This window comes from Salvia splendens, chromosome 4 (assembly GCF_004379255.2).
Source record: "Salvia splendens isolate huo1 chromosome 4, SspV2, whole genome shotgun sequence".
NCBI classification, from domain to species: Eukaryota; Viridiplantae; Streptophyta; class Magnoliopsida; order Lamiales; family Lamiaceae; genus Salvia; species Salvia splendens.
The window spans coordinates 29,805,571-29,827,842 of record NC_056035.1 but is presented as its reverse complement, the minus strand read 5'-3'; positions in this window follow the sequence as shown (position 1 = coordinate 29,827,842).

The following is a 22,272-nucleotide window of genomic DNA, read 5'->3' as shown; positions in this document are numbered from 1 at the left end:
CCAGCAGACCAGCAAGGCTTTCTGGGAGCGGATTGCTCAGAAGTATAACGCTGGCCGTCCTAAAGGGTCGATCGAGCGTAGCTACGTGAAGCTGTGCAAGCATTGGGGCCGGGTCCAGGCGGATATGAGCAAGTGGAACGGAAAGTGGGCCAACGTAGTCCGGATGTGGCCGAGCGTGTACAGCGAGGCGGACCTCATCGAGAAGGCGAAGGAGGCGTTCTTCGCTGACGGGAGGAAGGCTATCAAGTACTTCGACGTTTGGAAGCTCGTCGAGAAGAGCCCAAAGTACACTAGCAGTGCCGAGTAGACGGCAACTGGGGCGGCGAAGAGAACCAAAGTTTCCCCCTCCGAAAACTACTCTTCGAGCGATGGAGGTCCGACGATCGACCTCAACGTGACGGACGACGACGTCTTCGGCTCCTCTCGTAGCATTCAGAGCCGCCCGATAGGAACAAAGGCGGCAAAGAGGAAAGCAAAGGGGAAGGCAACTGCGAGCAACTTCGTCATGGTGCCACCGCCGATCAATCCGTCTCTAGATAAGATGTCTGACACTTTGTCGGAGATGAATATTACATGGCGGATGAGCCAGGTGACGGAGTTGACAGCGAGGGATACGTCGAAGATGTCAGACGACGAGCTCGAGTTGCACCGTGAGATGATCGCCTACCTTCGCGCCCAAATGAAGAAGTAGTAGTCATGGCCCGGGTTTGTAGTATTTTAAATTTGCTTCGTCTAGTAATGTAATGTTAATTTTTCCGGTTTCAATTATTGAACGAATTGCGTTTACGAGTTAAATATGTTGGAGTTGTGAATAGTGTCATTTATTAGTTGTGGCCCGAGTTGTGGCCTACAGGGTTAGAGGAGTTGGGGTCTGGGCCGCAACTGTAGAGGAATAATGACGTGGAGGGGACTTGTGGCTGGAAATAGGGACGGGGTTATTCATGCCCTAAAGATGTTGATTATTGTGGATGTAATTGTAACGTGTCAATTGTAATTTTAGAGTTAGCATCTCTGTCAATGCCCAAAAGATGTGCCTAGTGGCCACAATATTGCCAACATTGTGTCGAAGGCGAATGACCTTTTCTACTAGGAGGAGGAGAGTAGGGTTTTCAAGTTTCTGGACATATGGAACTTCTTCAATAAAATCCGAAATTGAGTTGTGGGCAGTGGGGCCAAAGAGAACAAAAATCTTGGCTTCCGCTGCTACTCCACGAGCAGGGAAGCTGCATCCATCAACCTCAACACGACGGGAGATAAACCCGTCTCATCTCTAAATAGTTAGAGTTGTCTGATTGGGACTAAGGCGCCAAAAATAAAGCGAACGGGAAGACTTCGAAGAGTCTGAGCACTGAACCATCCCAATCCCACTAAACCCTTCTCTGAATTCTCTAGTTGTATGGGAAAAATGAGTTGTGTGACCTTAGTTCATCATCTAAGGAAACTGGTGAAGGAGGATAAGTCGACGATGTTGAATAGGGAACACCAGATGCACGAACTGATGATTGACACACTTTGAAAAAAAATTAAGAGATAGTACTTTGCAGTTTTATACTACTCCCTTCATCCTACAGAGCATCCACAATGGCGGCGAGCGGACCGGCTAGCCGATCCCCGACGCTAGCCGGTCCGCTCGCCGAACCATTGTAACCGGCTAGCCGAATTTTGGCGAAAATATCGGCGAGCGCACGCCGATTTCCGAGCGCTGGCCGATCCGCTGGCGGCCATTGCAGGCTCCGGATCAGCGAGCGATCGGCGTGCGGATTTTTTTTACTTAATTTTTGAAACACTATATATACGCGCTTTGCACGTCATTTTCATTTGCACCGCTTGTTTTAACGAGTATTCTCTCTATCTTAATTTCTGTACAAGAGCAACAATGCGAAATGGATAACAACAACGAAGGTACTCCAGTGATGAGCGGGTCTCAAACTCCCTCGGTACCCGTGGGAGGTGGATGGGGTCCAATGCCCGGGTACTACAACATGTACCCGTGGCAGCAGATGATGCCCGGGATGGCAGGCGGGGGTAGTATGCCCGGGATGGCAGGTGGGGTTAGTATGCCGGGATGGCAGGGAGTACCGGGAATGCATCCCGGTATGCAGATGATGTCGGGGTGGGCACCGGGGATGCAGATGATGCCGGGGGGTATCGGCGATGCAGCCCGTGACGCAGGGGACGTTGGGGGGGACAACGTCTATCGCCCCAGTTTTGATTTTTCGACTGCTTCTTTGCACACATCGACCCCATCGGAGACGCAGTTAACGCAATTTGAGACTTTCTCCTTAGAGGAGTTGGGGTTTGATCTTCTCGGGGTTCTGGAAACTCTCGTTCAAATAGGGGGAGTAGGGCCGGCCCAAAGAAGAAGGGCAAGGGGAAGGGAAAAAGGGTCGGCGAGTCATCGCAGCCAGTTGATGACGACAGCCAGGTACGGAGGAAGTGGACGGATGCGGAGAACGTCGCGCTGTCCAAGGCTTTGGTGAGTGTTTGCAATGATCCCCTCACTTCGAACAATCAGAGGATCGTCAACTTGTGGGCCAAAATAGCAGCAGCCTACAAGGCATTTTGCCCGGAGGGGAGGCCACGCAACGGGGAGGAGTGCCGGAAGGCGTGGGATCGAATCAGGGCTGGGGTCTCTCGATTTTCGGGCTTGTACGCCAACGCCCTCCGCATGCAGAGCAGTGGCCAAACTGACGAGGACTGCAGGAGGATAGCGGAGAAAGCCTTCCCTGTGCCCGGGCTCTATAAGGAGTTCACCTACTGGAACTGCTATGAGGTGTCGACGCTGGCTGGCCGAAGAAGCAGCGACTGAACTATACCGGTGATTAGAACGGCAGCAGCGGCGGTTCCCACGACCTCCCCGAGGGTGCTCAGGAGCTCCCGTCTCCTCCATCGTTCGCTCGCCGAACTCGCCCGGCTGGTCAAAGGCGGGCGCAACGGGAATCGAGGGGGGTCACCGGGGGTCCCAGGAGGTCCAGTCGGCATCCCCCTATTGGCTAGTCGACAGCCGATCTCGCCTTCTTCGCGCGACAACAAACGCGGGCTCAGATGGCCAAGACCTTAGCCGATTGGAAGACGACAACTGACCCCGAGGAGAAGAGTTTTCTTCACGCAATGCTCGTGAGCATGCGAGCCGATTTGAATGCCGTCGCGGCACGGTTGGGGGGCGACGGCGACGGAGGCGGCGACGACGAGGAGTGAGACGAAGGCTAGTTTTTTTTAATTAATGTAATTTTTTTAAATTAATGTAATTTTTTTAATTAATGTACTTTTTAAATTTTAATAATATAATTGAATTTTCCCGTATCTGTGTTGTAAATTTAATTCCGTATTTTGTGTGATTGTTAATTATTTGTTTTATATAATTTTGAGTAATGTGGCTAGGCTATTTGTTTGTTTTGATGATGTGGCAGGAGGATTTTTAGTGCTGATAATGTGGCAGAAGGAGTTTGTGGCTAGGCTATGTCTGGGCTATTCTTACTGTGGATGCTCTAAAAATAAAACTTTTAGGACTGCACGAATTTTAATGCACAATAGAAAGAAAAAGTAATTGAGATATTGTTAGTGAAGAATGAAGTCTATCTCAGTAGGAAAAAAGAAGTTACCGAAAATAGAAGTGGACTATTTTTATGAGAAGGAGGGAGAATATTTTTTATGATATTTAATTTTTAACTATTTTCAAGGTTTTTAGCTTTTAAATATTTTATGTGTATTTTCTCCTCTTTTTTGGTGAAGTAATTTTGTGATATACTCCCTCCGTCCCAACTAAGTTGAGTTGTATTACTCTTTGGGATGTCCTAACTAAGTTGAGTCATTTCCTTTTTTAACAAAAAATTAAACATCTAATCACTCTTACTTTATTCCACCATCTACTTTACTCTCTATTTTATCTTTCCAACTTCATTCCTCTGTCCTACTTTTCAATACAATTTATTAATCTCCGTGCCAAAAAGTTTTGTCTCAACATAGTTGGGACCAGCGTTTTAAAAACTGCTTTGGACCGGCCGGTCGGACCGGTCCGGCCGCGAACCGGTGCTCATGCCGGTCCAGTTCACCATATAAAGCCGTCAGGAGGTTGGGTCGTTTTGAACCGGATGAACTGGCCTGTTCGACCGGCTTTAATCCTTTGTCCTACTTTTCAACACAATTTCTTAATTTTTGTGCCCAAAAATTTTATCTCAACTTAGCTGGGACCATTGTTTTAAGAACAGGTTTGGACCGGCCGGTCGGATCGGTTCGACGGCGAACCGGTGCTCATGTTGGTCTGGTTTACCATATAAAGCCGTCAGGAGGTTAGGCTGTTTTGAACCGAATGAACCAGCTGGTTCGACCGAGAACCGCCAACCGGTTGAACCGATTATTTAAACTCTTAGTAATTTTTTCAAAAATTTGAGTCAAATGGGATTCGAACCATAGACCTCATGTACGTAAGTCCATACTCCATTACCACTCCACCACTTCAATTGTTATGATATTACAATAACTTTATTTATTTTTATAATCAATGAATAAATTTTCATTCATTCTATGATTAGTTATTATTTTTATAAATTGATAAATTGTAAATAAAGTATGTTAATTATATTTGTTATTTAATAAACTTTAATGTAAAATTGGTAAAGTAAGAGAGAGGTAGAGAGAAAAAGTAAATAAAGTATTGTTAGTGGAGAATAAGTCTCACCTCATTAGAGAGAAAAGACTTTCTAAAATTAGAAACTGCATATTCTTATGCGAATGACTAAAAAGGAAAGAGTGCATATTATTGAGAGATGGAGGGAGTAGCAATTTATCCCAGTAAATTTGAATATTATCATGTATATATTTAATTAAATATAAGTTTTAATATATTATACATACACTATACTTTTATAATTATATTTATATTTCACTAAAATTTAATTATACTTATCCTCAATTAAGTTTAATAATATTTTAATTTTCACTAAATTATATAGAAATATATGTGAATTTGATCTAAACTATATTTTATTATATAATAAATTTGATATTTATATAATATATATTTAATTATATATGCTACAGTAAAACGGTCCGACCATTGGTTGGACCGATCCGACCAGTTGAACCATAAACCAATAACTTCGCTGGTTTGCTTGTCGGTCCGGTTTTTAAAACATTGGTTGGGACCGAGGGAGTACGTATTTTCAATTTATAATATTTGTAGTCAAAATGGTGAATATTACAAATTAATTATAGAGGTGTAGCTAGAAAGTATTAACATTACATGGATAGTAATTATTAGGAATTCTTTTGGTATTACACAGCATACTGAGTTGGCTAGACTTAGAAGGAACAAGCCAGATGTTGATTTTGAGATACAAACTTGCCGGGCGAAAATTACACGGAAAAAAAACAAGGAGAAAATTACACGGAAACAACTAAAAAAATTACACGGAAAAACTTGTGGAAAACGGTAAGCCGAGTCGAGGAGTCTTCTTTTCGCAAGACGAGATATGCCCTGGTAGTGCTCTCGGTTTGGCGTGTCGTCCCCAAAGATAAAACGTCTTCGTCTCTGAAGTAGCAGCACCGCTAGCAGCACAGCTCCGGCGAACGAGAGTAAGGCGGAGGCAGAGCTTCGACGGGAAGATTATGCAGAGAGGGAGAGAGCGTGTATGCTAGAATGCTTGAGTTTGTTGTGTAGAGAATGCAATGGATGCATGCCTATTTATAGGCCAAGTCTACCCGCAGGGGTTGCTGGAGTCAACAAATATAATGTCTGTTATCAAGGCCATTGACCGTAACCGCCGGGGGTTACTGACTGTTGCACTAGTTGTTGGGAGTTGAAGAGACACGATGCATCTGGACACACTACACGACAGAATACATCGTGGACCGTCGGGGTCCATCGGGGACCTTTTGTCTCTCATTATGCGTCGGGGTCTAGCGAGGATCTTTTGTTTCCCGTTATGCGTTGGGGTCCGTCAGGGACATGACGTGGACCAGGACCACCATGAGTCGGGGTCTGTCGGGCATAGCGTGGAGTTTGAGGTGGTCTAAAAAGAATAAGTGGGGCTTGAACCATGCTCAACGACTAGCTCCAAAGAACAACCCAAGACCAATTGGCAAGATCCAAGTCCAAGGCACAAGGCCCACGGCGCCCGGCGCCCAGTGTACGGGGCATGGTTCACGGTGCGCGTGTGGGCTCTGTCACCCGTCTTATTCCACGATAATTATTACACATAATAATTCATCTTATTAAATACTTCATCAAAGAAGTTTATCATCCCCGGTGGGATAATTACTACTCAGTTAATTAATCCCTTAGTTTTTCTCATAGCTCATTTCTTGCTTTATTGTAACCAACTTTAACATATTATTTCTCACTCACCGGGAATCGAATTTGAGAAAATGAATATACTACAGTCATCTACTCGGAGCGTAGATCGACGCTATTGCATTTAATTTCACAAAATTAAATGTCTTGTCACATTTATTATTAGTCAAAGTCAATTGACTAAGCACGATTCCAACACCAGATACAAAAGAGAAACAAGATTACAGAATACACTAAGTACAAGAAACCCTAATCAGAACCCTAGCTATGTTCAAGTCTTCCACCAGACTTGAACCTTGAGATTCACCGATTGATTCCTACACACTAAGTAAACAAGTCAGTAATCAAAAGTAAGGATCCCGAAGGATCTAAACAGAACAGACAAAACAAAGATTAAAAGTAACAGGAGATGACTCAAGTCACAACTGCGACTCACCAGGCCAAGAACCTTCCCATACGCTTCAACCAGTAAGTCACAAGGTAAGAAACCGTCGAACACAGGCGCCAGAAACCTCAGTCTCACCGACTACCACCAGTTCACAACCACGGTCCTCAAATGTCACCAAACTCACAGATCTTCCATGATCTACACAAGTTCTCTCACACCGAACACCCGAACCAGTAAGATCTGAAACCCTAGGTCAGATCCAACACCAAACTCTAAAGGAAACCGAGAGAGTAACCTAACTCCAACACTTCACCGATGGAATCAACAAAAACACCGATTCATCAGAGGAAACTGAAGATCGGAGGAGAAGACCGGCGGTAACCGCCATGGATGTAGTGAGAGAAAGTAGAGAGAAGGAAGAGAGAAATCGCACGGTAAAGTGAGAGAGAGAGTAGTGAATAGAATGAATGAGAGAAATCAAGCGGCGTATCATTTAACACACATCACAAGCACACTTGATCCAACGGTTGCGCTTGGTGATCCGGGCGAGCGAGCACGTGGCGGCCATCGGTGAGGCAGGTTAACAACGGGTTGGACATAAAATGGGCTGCCCTCACAAAAGAGTTGGGCTCCAACATTTAATACAACTGGATCAACCCAATTAATTAAATATATCGGCCCAAAACAATTAGTCCATAACTATTCAACAAAAGTGATTGCTAAAATTCGCTAAATAATGGGAGCGATGAAAGAGATCTTTGGGATGTATCTGAGGCTTTGCTTAAGAGATAGCTAAAATTCTTGAATATCCAGAGATTGGAATTACTAGTTTTATGTCCTAATTTTGGGGATTTCTTCTGGATGATCATACCGTGCACTACTATTTAATAAAATTCTAAAACAAAGCCATGTTTATAAGACTCTATCAAAGGCTCCAATTTGAATAAAATTCTAAAAGATAGTACTACTAGACTCTGAAGGACTTAAACCACATCAAACTCTAAGATATAAGTTTATCTCTAACAAATTAATAGCAACTACATAAATAATTATAAACTAATAAAACTCTAAGATATATAACCTTTTGTGGTTACTAGGTCCACTATGCATTGAAGATGAATATATGCATTACTTGGCCCTTCACAAATATATTATTCCCAAGTATGCAGAAGTTGAGAACTAGAGACTTTTATTAATGGAAATCTGATAGAATTGATTAAAACTGGAAACAACATCATGAAATAGGAGCAACATAATTAAAGCTTTAATGATAAATCAAGGCCATCTTCTGGATGCTGAATGCGCCCGTGACGGCGTTACTTGCAATGGCTGTGGAACTATCGTTAGACGTACTCGCGCCTCGTCCCATAAAGGGACCAGACATTCGGAACATGGAGCCAGGGGCATGCATTTGGGGCATAAAGAGCTGTTTTGGAATAGTGCAAAATCCACCAAATCTTACTTGATTCTCCATATATGGAATGTAGTGTGCCCTCTTATTCATTTTCGGAACTTGGTGGAACGAATTTGGACTAATGGCGTTACCGGGGCATCCTTGGCGGGGTCTCTTTTGCCCGGCCTTGTCAAGTTTGTGGGCGTTTTGATGCCCGCCCAGCGCTTGCTTGTTAGAGAACTTCTTCGGGTTCCTCCTCTGTTGCATTTGGATGCATAACTGTTTCTTCTAAGGATTGCTTCAAATCTAGCAATGGACAACCTTCATCACTGATTTCTTTCTCATATCTTCATTTGTAGTTTTTTGTGACAACATGTTTGAACTAGGAAAAGGAGATGTGGAAATTCTTGCTAGGCTAATTTGACCTTTTGTAGAGATGAATTTTTAAAGGTGGATAATAAAGATGGTGAATTAGCGTTAAGATTTTCCTTATAATGCATTGCTTTACAGGTTTATGCCATTCTGTAATATTTTCAAGTAGTTTCCTAATAAAGCAGGGTGATGAATTTTGGTTGGATTTTCAGTTACCAAATTTTGATGAGAATTTGAAGAGTCTTGTGTCTATATATCAACACATGCCATTGGTGTTTTGCTTTCTTTCTTAAGTACTATCTTTAACTTCCTCGTGTTGAGACCACCTTCACCATTAGTTGGCAAATTCAAATTAAAGCATAATTGTAATTAGAAATAACTATTTGAATAGGATTATGTTGACAATTAATCATTTTAACTAAACCATTAATGATTACCTATAAATGAAGATAAACCAGAAACATTGGATCCTTGATTGTTTAATGTATGTCCTTATAAATAAATAAATAAAAATTCACTTGATTGTGTTTGTTATTTTAAAATTAATATGTACTTATAAATTAAGTAAAAATGTTAGTGTCAGCTGAATTTCTGGCATACTTAGTGGCTGTGGCTTCATATCTCTTGCCCATCTCCAAACCATTGGATTTAATTATCAATTAACATAATTTACGCATAAATTTAAGTAATGGTTAATGTTCCCAACGAATTCCATATTATTCTGTTTTGTTCAGCTATTTTATAAATGTTCTCATTATTTTTTTGGTAATTGAATTCAAAGGATGGATGATTCGTATATGGTTATTATAGTAATATTTGAATCTATTCAAATATTCCTATTAGAAATTCTTACCTATTCTTGCAACCATGTTTGGTTCTTTAATTTTTTCCATAAAATCAGCTTTGATATTGCGGCATTAAATAAATCTAAATACTAACTATTTAAGTCATTTTCCAATAAAAACCAATTAAACTTAATTTTTCTTATTTTATTCTCTCTAGATTTATCTATTTCATTCTCTTTCTAATTGACTAATTCAATACAACTTTCTTAAATTTCATATTAAAAAAAATGTTTTAAATAAAATGTGATAAAAGGTGTAATTAAATGCACTTATTAGGGCTGACAATTTTTGGCACAATACGAACCCGCACGAAAATAATGGGTATGCGTCCTTATCGTGTCGACACGATAACGACATGAAAATTTCGTATCGTGTTCGTGTTACACGTTAAGAAATAATATTAATACATTATAATATTATTATTTTATTTATTTATTTTAAATTTTAAATTAGGTTTTTGTCTGTGTTCGTGTCGTGTTCGTGGAATGATGGATTTTTTCTTGCCCGTGGACGTAGCCAACACAACGTTGGTGAACCACGTAAATTCTGTGTCTCTTTACGTTCTTTCATTTGTCGATTACACAATTACCCTATTTGTCACAACACTACTACAAATTACTCCTCAAACAAGAAAATGTAGGTAGATAACAAAACCAGCATTCTTCCGATCTTTGGGCAAGCCAGCCTTCACAAGGACTTCAAGATCGACCTTGCTGTGTGATAAGAGCCCGAGACTAAGCCCAGATGTTAGGCCCGCAAATACAACCAGGCCCGAGGAGACCACAACATCCATCCAGAACTGTCTGTCACAGCATCGTATGATTTCTTCTCCCATTTTGCTTTGTGAAAGATATAGAGTGAATCGTGCATGAAGCAAAGAAGAGAAGGATGCGTGTGCATTGAATAAAATAGAATTGCATGAGGCGTGAAGTCGGCTGACTTAGCATCCAGCTGTCAATGATCGAGCATCCAGTCAGCATGGAGTTAGTTAGGAAGTTAGTTGGTTGTTTCTCGAAAATATCTTGCTCCTTGTATAAATAGCTAGCTCGTGTATTGCTTGTATTCATTGATTGGAGTTTGTGAATAAAATTCTCCCTTTCATCTCAATCTTTGTTTCTACTTCCGAGTTTATCATTCTACACATATGAGTTTATCATTCTACACATATGAGTTTATCATTTTTCACATGGTATCAGTAGACAATCGATCATAATTGATCGTTTCTCTTCGCTTCCGCTCTCCTTCAACATCTCTCGTTCTTCTTCATCAATGGCGGCTCGCAATCCACGCGGTGGAAATCCACCTGCAGTTTCTCCAATGGAGGATACTTCAAGTCCTTATTACCTCCATCCGAGTGATAATCCTAGCTTCCAGCTGGTCCCTCACGTTCTCACTGGATCAAACTACATCAACTGGAGCAGATCGGTCACCACGGCTTTGTTAGCGAAGAATAAAATTGCATTTTTTAATGGAGTTCTTCTTTGACCGGCCGATGATGATCTATTGTTCCCGGCGTGGCTCCGATGCAATAGTATGGTTGTATCATGGCTTCGCAACTCCATCTCACCTCAGATCTGTTCGAGCATCATGTATATTGATAATGCGCATGAAATCTGGTCAGATTTGCGCGATCGGTTTTCACAGCTTGATACAGCTCGTGCATATCAGTTGAGGCAGAAGATTATGTCTCTTGTGCAAGGAAATGATGATGTCAACACTTATTTCACAAATTTGAGGATAATTTGGGATGAGTACAGGCATTCACAGCCTATTGCTTGGTGTGTTTGTGGCACATGTCGATGCAATAGTGCATCAAAGTGGCACACATACCAGGAAGAAGAGTGTAGCATGTAGTTTTTGATCGGGCTTAACCCCAGCTTCTCTCAGATTCGGTCAAGTATCTTGTCTATGATTCCTACACCTCCTTTATCCAAGGTGTTCTCTCTTGTTTTGCATGAAGAGAGGCAACGCACAATTGATGGAAATTCATCTCCTATTTCTGCTGTCAATCCTTCGATGAGTGAGCAGTTATATTCTGCCAATGCTGCTCAATCATTCAATAGAAACAATAGGATGTGCTCTCACTGTGGGAAGACCAATCACACGGTTGATAGATGCTTTGTGCTTTATGGATTTCCTCCTACTTTTGGCAAAGGAAGAGGGAAACCGATTGTTAAGGAGAACAATTTCTCCAAATTAGTGAATTTTGTGGAGAATGGTTTTGAAGATTCGTATGAAATATCCAATGGAGCTGCCATACCATCTTCGGAACAATGTTAGCAGCTGATTCATCTTTTGCAGACTCAGCTTGCTTCTGCCACTCTATCCTCACCAACACCTCCTCCTTCAGCCGCACTAAACAATCATTCACCATCCACAAATTGTACTTCATTCACAGGTACTATCTCCTTCATACCTTTTGTTGCTTCAGTTATTACACAAAATCCACAGTGGCTATTAGACACAGGGGCTACACATCATGTATGTTGTGATTTGTCCATGTTTGATAGCTATACTGCCATTAAAAGTGCTTCTGTTCATCTTCCAAATGGTGCCACCTCATCAGTTACACACATTGGTTCCATAACTCTCAGCTCATCCATAACTCTTGCCTCGGTTCTTTGTGTCCCTAGCTTTACCTTCAATCTCATTTCTATAAGCTCCTTAACCTCTTCACTCAAGTGTAATGTTGTTTTTAATCACAATTCCTTTGAAATTCAGGGAGTTTCTCCGGCAATTGTGATTGGGAGGGGTAGCAGAATAGGCAACCTCTACACTTTGGATATTTCTGACTCTACAGAAAACAAAGGCTCTGCCATTTCTTCTCCACCAACTGCTTCAGATTCTTCTTCTTTTTCAGCTTCTTTTGTTGCTCCTTGTGCCAATTTTGTTGTTAGTATTGATACATGGCACAAGAGATTGGGGCATTTATCATATAGCAAACTAAAATCTATGTCTGATGTACTTCCTTTCATCAATAAAACTGCTCCCTCTTTATGTGAAATTTGTCCCCTTGCAAAACAGAAGCACCTCTCTTTCATAAGGTCAGATAACATAGCAGAAAATTGTTTTGACTTGATCCATTGTGATACTTGGGGTCCCTTCAATCCCCCTACCAACCAAGCTTTCAAATATTTCCTCACATTGGTTGATGATTGCTCTAGATTCGTTTGGACTTTTCTGATGCAAAACAAGTCAGATGCTGCAGCCATATTGCCTCAGTTTTTTAACACTGTGTCCACCCAATTTGGAAAGAAAATCAAGTCCATTCGTTGTGATAATGCGCCTGAATTCAACATCCCCTCTCTCTACTCTTCCTTTGGGACTGTAGTGTTGCATTCATGTGTTGAGAGTTCTCAACAAAACGCCCGGGTAGAAAGAAAACACCAGCATCTTCTTAATGTTGCTAGGAGTCTCCTATTCCAATCTCACTTGCCTATCCATTTCTGGGGGGACTGTATTCTTAGTGCCTCCTATCTAATAAAAAGAATTCCATCCAAAGTTCTACCACACAATCTGACTCCTTTCCAAATTCTTTTCCAGAAACCACCCTCATATTCCCATCTTAAAGTGATTGGATGCTTATGTTATGCCTCCACTTTACAAAGGGGCAGAGATAAGTTTTCACCTAGAGCAATCAAGTGCATTCTTCTGGGATATCCCTCAGATTTCAGAGGATATAAGGTTTTAGATTTGATAAATATGCAAGAATTCATCACAAGGGATGTTATTTTCCATGAGGATATTTTTCCTCTGTCTCACTTACCTTCAGCCATCTTTCCAATTTCTATCTCATCTGATGCAGCAGATCCCTCACCTACATCTGCTGATATCCCAACAAACTCTACTGACTCTCCTTCAACCTCAGATCATTCTACTCCACATATACCTTGCCCAAACACTAATGTTTCAGTTCCAACTACCTCCAGAACTGGAAGAAACATAAAACCTCCATCCCACTTGACTGACTTCATCTGCAATTCTGTCAGTTCAAGCACTCCTTATCCCATCTCTTCATACTTCAGCCTATCTAAACTTTCTCCAGAATATCTCAAGTATATAATCCTCATGTCTGCTGTCTATGAACCTCCCACATATAGTCCCAATATCCTGAGTGGCAGCAAGCAATGCAAGAGGAATTGGTTGCTTTCTTGAGAACTGAGACATGGTTTGTTACAGTATTGCCATCCGGGAAGATACCCATTGACTGTAAATGGGTCTACAAAGTGAAGTATAACCCTGATGCATCTGTAGAAAGGTTTAAAGCAAGACTCGTAGCCAAAGGCTTCACTCAATTGGAAGGTGTGGACTTCTTAGACACTTTCTCTCATGTTGCAAAGTTGACAACAATGAAGCTTCTATTGGCTTTGGCAGCAAGCAAAGGATGGTCATTGACACATCTAGATATAAATAATGCCTTTCTCTATGGAGACTTAGAAGAGGATATATACATGACTCTTCCACCGGGGTATGTTGTGGACTGGCAGACTGTTGAAGGGGCAACATCTCAATCCACACTGGTTTGCAAGCTAAAGAAGTCTCTATATGGCTTGAAACAAGCATCTAGGCAATGGTACTTGAAATTCTCCGAAGTCTTGAAGGGTTTTGGTCTGCAATAGTCTGCATCAGACCACTCTTTCTTCTTCAAACATGACAACAATGGTTTCTTTGGCATTGTGGTGTATGTTGATGATATATTGGTAGCCACCACTGATCCTGAGATGACAGAAAGCTTCAAGAATTTTCTCTCCCAACACTTCAAGTTCAAGGATCTAGGAGTCCCTAAATATTTCCTTGGAGTTGAAATCGCCAGAAACAAGAAAGGCATTCTAATATCTCAAAGAAAATACATAATGGACTTGTTGAGAGACACGGGAATGATGGGATGCAAACCTTCTGCAGTGCCTATGGATCCTTTGAAGAAATTGAGAGTGGATTCAGGAAAGCCTATGGAAGATGCATCAAAATATAGAAGGTTGATTGGCAGATTACTATATTTGTGCATCACTAGACCTGATGTGACTTTTGCTGTGCACAAGCTAAGTCAATATGTAGCAAATCCTACTGATGAACACTGGGAAGCTGCAGAGAAGATCCTAAAATACTTGAAAGGATCTCCAGGCCACGACTTGTTTTACTCCAGCAGCTGCAAGATGAATCTGAGCATCTTTTCTGATGCAGATTGGGCATCATGCCAAGACACAAGGAAATCGATGACAGGCTATTGTTTGTATCTAGGAAGCTCCTTGATATCTTGGAAGTCCAAAAAGCAGAATACCATTTCAAGATCTTCAGCAGAGGCTGAGTATAGAGCCATGGCTCAAGCTACTTGTGAAGTGGTATGGGCAGTAGCTCTCCTTGCTGATTTTGGAGTGAAGGTTGATAAAGCCGTGCCTCTATATTGTGACAACCAATCAGCCATATACATTTGTTCTAACCCAGTGTTTCATGAAAGAACAAAACATATTGAGATAGATTGCCACACCGTGAGAGAAAGGTTTTTGGAAGGAGTTATTAAGCCTTTGCATATCAGAAATAATCTGCAGGTGGCTGATATATTTACCAAGCCATTAGGGCCTATGGCTTTTCATTCTATACTTAGCAAGATGAATTTTGAAAGCCTCTACAATCCATCTTGAAGGGGCATGTGAAAGATATAGAGTGAATCGTGCATGAAGCAAAGACAGGCCCGGTCCTGAGTTTTTATTGGCCCGGGGCGGAACTAAAAGAGGGGCCCCATAATAATACTATAAACTAATAGTAACAATAACAACAGTAGTAATAAAACACTTCAATACATCCAAGACAATATTTATAGCATACAATTTATATTATTACCTTAAAAGTTTCTTCTAGCATGTATATACTCATGTATGTATTTGGATTTTGGAGGCCCCAACGTTTTGGGGGCCCGGGGCGGGGGCACTGCTCGACCCCCCCAGGGCCGGGCCTGAGCAAAGAAGAGAAGAATGCGTGTGCATGGAATAAAAGAGAATTGCATGAGGCGTGAAGTCGGCTGACTTAGCATCCAGCTGTCAATGACCGAGCATCCAGTCAGCATGGAGTTAGTTAGGAAGTTAGTTGGTTGTTTCTCGAAAATATCTTGCTCCTTGTATAAATAGCTAGCTCGTGTATTGCTTGTATTCATTGATTGGAGTTTGTGAATAAAATTCTCCCTTTCATCTCAATCTTTGTTTCTACTTCGGAGTTTATCATGCTACACATATGAGTTTATCATTTTTCACATGCTTTACCCTAACTCCAATATTACAAATTCAATCATAGTTGAGAATCAACAAAACTAGCATAAACATATTCAAAAAATAATCAAGGGACTGCCAAAAGGGTGACATTTACAATAGACTTGGACTGATTACTACAAAATCTAGTGAAGGAACATACAACATGAATAATAAACATTCAATTAACATGTTAATAGGCGGCCATATTGCCCCAATAAAATGACAGAGAAATTATCTTTTTGGAAACTATGCAAAACTGGACTGTAATTACGCATATTCAATATGAAGTTTTTGGAATTGACGAGATTAATGGGACAAAAACTATTTCCTCCGTCCCACAAAGTTTGTCTCTATTTGACTAGGTACAGGTTTTAAGAAATTATTTGACTTTGTATTAAATGGAGATGTGTAGGAGAATAAAACTCTCATATTGAGGAGATTGGGGGGTGTATTTATCTATTTTTAGAAAGATTCCAAGTGGAACAAACTTTGTGGGACAGATGAAAATTGGTAAAATGGGACAAACTTGGTTGGACGGATAGAGTACATAATACTCCCTTCGTCCCGCTTTAGCAGTCCCAATCACTTTTGAGTACTCGTTTTGTAAAAATGATAAAAATAGTTAAAGTTGATAAATGGTAAAATACGAGAGAGAATAACGTAGATAAGACTCTTCTCTACATTATTCTCTCTTTTACTTTATCATTTCTCCACTTTAACTATTTATTACTCCCTTCGTCCATCTTTATGAGTCCCGGTTGAGTCGGGCACATGTTTTAAGAAAGTGTTTGAGTGTGTAACAAATAAATGTTGTAGTGGATATAAGAGATTCACTTTTGGCACATGTTTTAAGAAAGTGTTTGAGTGTGTAATAAATAAATGTTGTAGTGGATATTGGGATCCATTTTTAACACTTTTTAAATTGAATTATAAGCATTTTTTATTAGTTTACCTCAACCAGGACTCCTAAAGCGGGACGCACGAAATTGATTAATTGGGACTCCTAAAGCGGGATGGAGGGAGTATATATTAGTTTTAAATGACATGCGAGTGAATGAATTGGTGGAATATAAGACCTAGATTACTATTTGCGGATGGATCGAAATGTAAAAACTAAACTTCTATTCGCAAACATAGGGAGTAGACACAAAAAGGACAGATTTTTTTAAGGATATCCTTGCACCATCAACCACAAAATAATTAACAATCACTTCGACCAAAAAAAGGAAAAGAAAATGTCTATTGCCCAATTTATTAATTAAATCAAGCCTTAGTCGGCCCAATTCAAAAAGCCCGAAGGTGGGTTTATCGCAGTCCAATAACTTGATGATTGTTAACCTAGCTAGGATTTATATTTATGTACAAAGTTATGTCACAAAATTAATAAAGGCAATGAGTCTATGTAGATTGAGAATATCAGTTACATTATTCTGTACGGTACTAACTAAAAGATCTTCTTTAATCATGAGTCTATCAATCAGTCTATAATATAGAAGAATGAGTGTTTGTTCCATTATTTATTAATATTTTCTATTAATTTAATCAACAAATATTAATATTAAAAAATCCAAACTTAATTTTGGGTTTTCAATACATCAGATATTTGAGATACTTTGATGTTAAATCAGATTAAGATCAGTGGGGCTGCATTAACATTTTTGGGTGCAGCGAAAATTTTGGATCAAGTATCCATAGATACCCGATTCGCCAACTCTACTTGTAGTCGACATGACATGTAAGTCATCCCCGATAAAACATAGTCAGTATAATAGCATTAGTTATTATAGTAGTACTACATCTTAATATTTATCGTAATAGACTATATTTTTTACATTAAGTGCAACTATATGAAAGTTTTCAATTTAATAATTTCTTATCTTCTCAGTTAAAAAAATATAATAAAAATATTTTAATTTAATATTATCTCTTTTATGTGAGTACTCTTTCTTTTTCTATTCTGAAAATGGAAGCTGAAATGAAACTGATTAGTATTATTATATAAAGTAATAAAGGAACAATGGAGTTTGCTTAAATCATAAATTTAACAGGTAATGATTCTAATATCACATTATCAAACTTATGATTCTTTTAAAGACGACAGAAATGAAGTAAATTTAGGTGCAAATGAAAGCAAATTAAGTGCACAAATAAAAGCAATTTATGTTGGGTGTGTATTTAAAGACAGTAACGGTTAACTTTGTTTACTTTGCTGTCTTTGTGTTGTTTCTCATTTATTGAACTTTACCGTAACTTTGCATTCAATGTATAGTGAAACAAAATTCGTAGTGATTATTAAGTCTAAACTAAGGGATCCAATTCACAGAAAATTTAAGTGTTTCGAGAGTTTTCGTATATAGAGTTTAATAAAGGAATATTAGTCATTAAAATTATAAACTTTGCCTAAAATTTGGTATTTCCTATGAACTTTGAAATTGGTCTATAATATCACAAATTTTGCATTTTGTTTCTTCTTTCTCAAACTCACTCAAATAAGATATATTCATCAAAATCTTATTTTTTGTAGGCAACCGTGATACGTTTTATGATATTTTAAATCACTTTTTAAGTTCATAACATGTAGGACAAAAAGTCACGTTGAAAACCACGTTGATTTAATTGTGTCAAATACGATATAAAAAAAACTCGTAAGTTAGTCAAATATAGTAATAGACATGCCGTGGGAAGTACCAAACAAAGTGCAAAGTTTGTGATATTATGAAGTGCAAAGTTTGTGATATTATATACAAATTTCAAAATTTATGGGAAATACCAAATTTTAGGCAAAGTTTATGGTTTTAGGGACCAATTTCCCTTTAATAAACCACTTTTTTTGTTTACTTGCCCGGTTAAAAATTATTCCATATTAAATTGGATAACGTTGAAAATTAGTGAGATTCTTCTATAATAAAATCTAGAAAGGACTACTCCCTCTACCTGGCTAAGAAAGATACATTTCTTAGACGGAACGAGATTTTAGGAGTTATTGATTAATGTATTTAAATAAAGAGCGAAAATATAGATATAAGTATTAAAGGTAGAGCAAAGAAAAATACAATAAATATTTAATTGCAAAGAAAAAAAATGGTAGAAAATATTAATTGATGAGGGAAAATTTCCAAAAACATATATGTGTCATTATTTGGACAAACTAAAAAGGAAAAATGTAATCTTAATTAGAACGGAGAGAGTAAAATTATGCAATAATAGTGTAAATAGCGGCTGAAGGTAAATAGTACTCTCTCCATCTTACAAAAATAATACATCTTGAAACGACATAAATTTTAAATTTTTAATGCATGATTGGTGAAATAAAAGAATGAAAGAAAAAAATAATTAAAGTATTGTTAGTGGAAAAAATGGACCACCTCATTAGAGTGAGAGAGAAATTAAGTGTCTATTTTCACCCCTCATCACACTAGAGCATTTTCTGTCATTTACACTAAACTCAAAAGAATATCATCTATCTACTACTCTTTTCGTCCCACTAAAGATGTCCACATTCTCGAATGACACGATATTTTAGGAGGAGTCTGTAGATCGAGAAAGTGGAGAAAAAAGATAGTGTATATTTTAATGAAGAGCAAGGAGAGAGCGAAAGTAAACCTCTTGAGCGACAAGCTTAAAAGAAAAGATGAACATCTTAACTGGGACAGAGAGAGTACCTTTTTTACTTATAAAATTTGAAAAAGTGACTTGAATTTGGTTTAGTGGAAACCTAAAAATGAATATATTTTATTTAAAATCCTAAAATGAGATTGATTTTAGAGTACTATTAGAATTAGTGTTACCTGTTAGGTTTGATATACTGAAAAGCGTGTTTTGAGTACGAATAGAATCTTTCTTGTATAAGAAGAACTCTACAATCCACTTTTAACCCGATTCAGTATAATTCGAGCAATTTCGCATGAATAGAATCACTAATATTATTACATTGTATTTGCTTGTGCATTTATAAGATGTTTTCCAAACATTTAAATGTATAAGAAGCAAACAAAGTCTAAGTCTTTGTTTTAGTTGACCAGTTGTGGGCGTCGTCCACTTTAAGGTAACACGGTCAGTTCTGAACAAAGAAAAACAAGAATTTCACAACCCAGATAGGTTTAGACTACCTATTGTGAAAGGTTGCAATGTTAGTCCGCATATTTCTAAGCCTTACTGAAATAAGATGACATTGGTGTGGTATAGCACTGAATGGATCTAACAGCAAGACATGTCTTCATGCTATCTACTGGAAGACTAGGTCTTGATAAACAACTATTTCTTAATCAACATACGTTAGCATTGAGCATACAGTATTGATTATGCACTACTTTGACTTATCAAATGGTGCGGATTTTTTGTAACCCAATAAACTTAAAATATATTGAGTAGTGGTGATAAATATCTAGAGGTGCTAGGATTGCAATTATGTTGAATCACGCGCCTGGTGAGTCTGGCTTGATAATGTCCTCAAGAGGAGCTCGAACAAGGTTTTATTATTCAGAAAACTGGCCAGTTGGAATTTAATTATTCCATGAATAATAAATAAGTGTTTCTTCCTAAGTCCACTCTTGGAATTAAAAGATGTTAATTAATTAAGTCTATAGCAGGCACTAATTAATTAATGGACATTTCTATCTTAAGATGCGGGAAATGAACGATAAACAAAATGAAAACCTGGATTACTTGTAATTTCGGATTTGGATGGGCAGTGCAATATTATTTCTGTAGTGGTTGCTAATAATATTCCAATATAAGCTAGCATTAAATTGTGGGTTCAATTTAATTAGTAAAAAGCTAATTGGGGGAGACCATATCCAAAACCTTCCATAGATCCCTGACTGTGCCAAATATGTAACTATTATAAATAGGAGAATAAAGGAGACAGAAAAGAATTAATTTTTATGAAAAATTTCATCCACTCCTAAATAGAGTAGGGGACGATTTTTTTCATTATCTTTCTCCTCCGTGAGAAAGTTCTTATTTATTCAAGTGCTAGGATTTTGATAAGATCAGTCCACCCTGATATCGGAATACAGTTCGGGAACCAGTCAGAAGATCCGTGGTCTAGGATTGAAGATCATCGTTGTGAAGGCACCAAACCCCAACATTACCACCCGTACTATGCACGGGACAAAATATTTTCAAATAATGAAGACATATTAACAAATATATATATTAAGATAGAGAATATAGAGTAAATATATAAAAATATATTTACATATAAGTATATAATTTAATTATAAAAAGTATTCATAACATTATAAATAATTAAAAATATTATAAACAACAACAAAAATAAATTTTTACTTCTCTCAACATACTCTAAATGAAACATTTCATATTCATTATACTCCCTCTGTTCCATAGTAGTGGAGTCATTTTGCCATTTTGGTACGTTCCATAGTAGTGGAGTCATTTCTCATTTTAGTAAGAGTCAACATATTTTTTCACACTTACTTTACTATCCCTTACTTTATTCTCTCTTCATCCCTCTACTTTCTTAATCTCCGTACCGAAAAGAACTGCCCCCACTACTATGGAACAAAGGGAGTACCATTTTATACAATTTTAATATATAATATAAGTGCAGTAATATTAAATAAAGAAATAACAAAATAGAAGATGTGCGGATGAAATAGAATAAGATATATAAATAGCGGAAAATGTTCTACTAAATCCAAAAGAAAAAAAAGCAAATAATTGGAACGAATAAATAGTTCATGATTTCGGTCGATCAACAAAACATAGGTATTCATAATTGCAAACAAAAAAACTTATAAAAACAACAAACTAGTAGTTCATAAATTTCGAAAACTTCTTTGTAAACAACAGTAACAATACAATCACTTCTACTATCATCTTCATCTCTACAAACTAAAATCTTCAGACCTTCATGACTCGTGACTCTAGATATGGATTGTATTCAATGTCGAACTAATTTTAAAGACCGAACTAAAGAGCAAATCTTGTCCACCTATTTTTATAATCTTGTGGTCATAATTAATTCAATCAAATATTATTAAATATTGCCTAATTATATTATAATATTTCAAAATATATAGCTGGGGGATTCTTTTGTAATTTTAACTTGAGCGGTTATCACCTTTTCCATAATTCAAGCCATGTGAATATGGCAAAGATTATATTGTTATTCCATTCCATCATGATTATTCTGCAATTCCATTCCATCGTGATATTCAACAAGCTCTCCTTCAAATTGCAATCTCTGTCTCAATGAAAAAAATAGAGCAATCCTTCTCCCGCATCTTAATTTCGCCGGATGCAGCAAATGTCTGATCGAACAATCCTTCTCCGACATTCGAATTTTTACCAGACGCAACAAATGCACGTGGAACTAATTCTAAAAAAATCACAAAAATCAGGGAACAATATTTGATGAGTTACAATTGACGGATCGCTTTTTGATTCTGAATCATCGGAGGACGATGAATGCGATCCAGGTTAGTTATATCAAACAGATGAGTCACTTGGAATGAACTATTGCATGGTTGTAATGAACTAAATTCTGTGTTTTAGTTTGAATGGTGTCAATGGTTATTTGTTTGGGTGTATGACTATGGATATGAACTTTTTGTCATTTGGGATGAACTATTGTATGGTTGTAATGAACCTTTTATAATTTCTGAAATCAGTTTTTGTTAGTAATAATATGAATATCGTTTGTTTAGTCTTATGGAACGTTTTAGTTAATAATATTAATATTCTGTCACGACCGCATTTTCTAAGGATAGAAAACA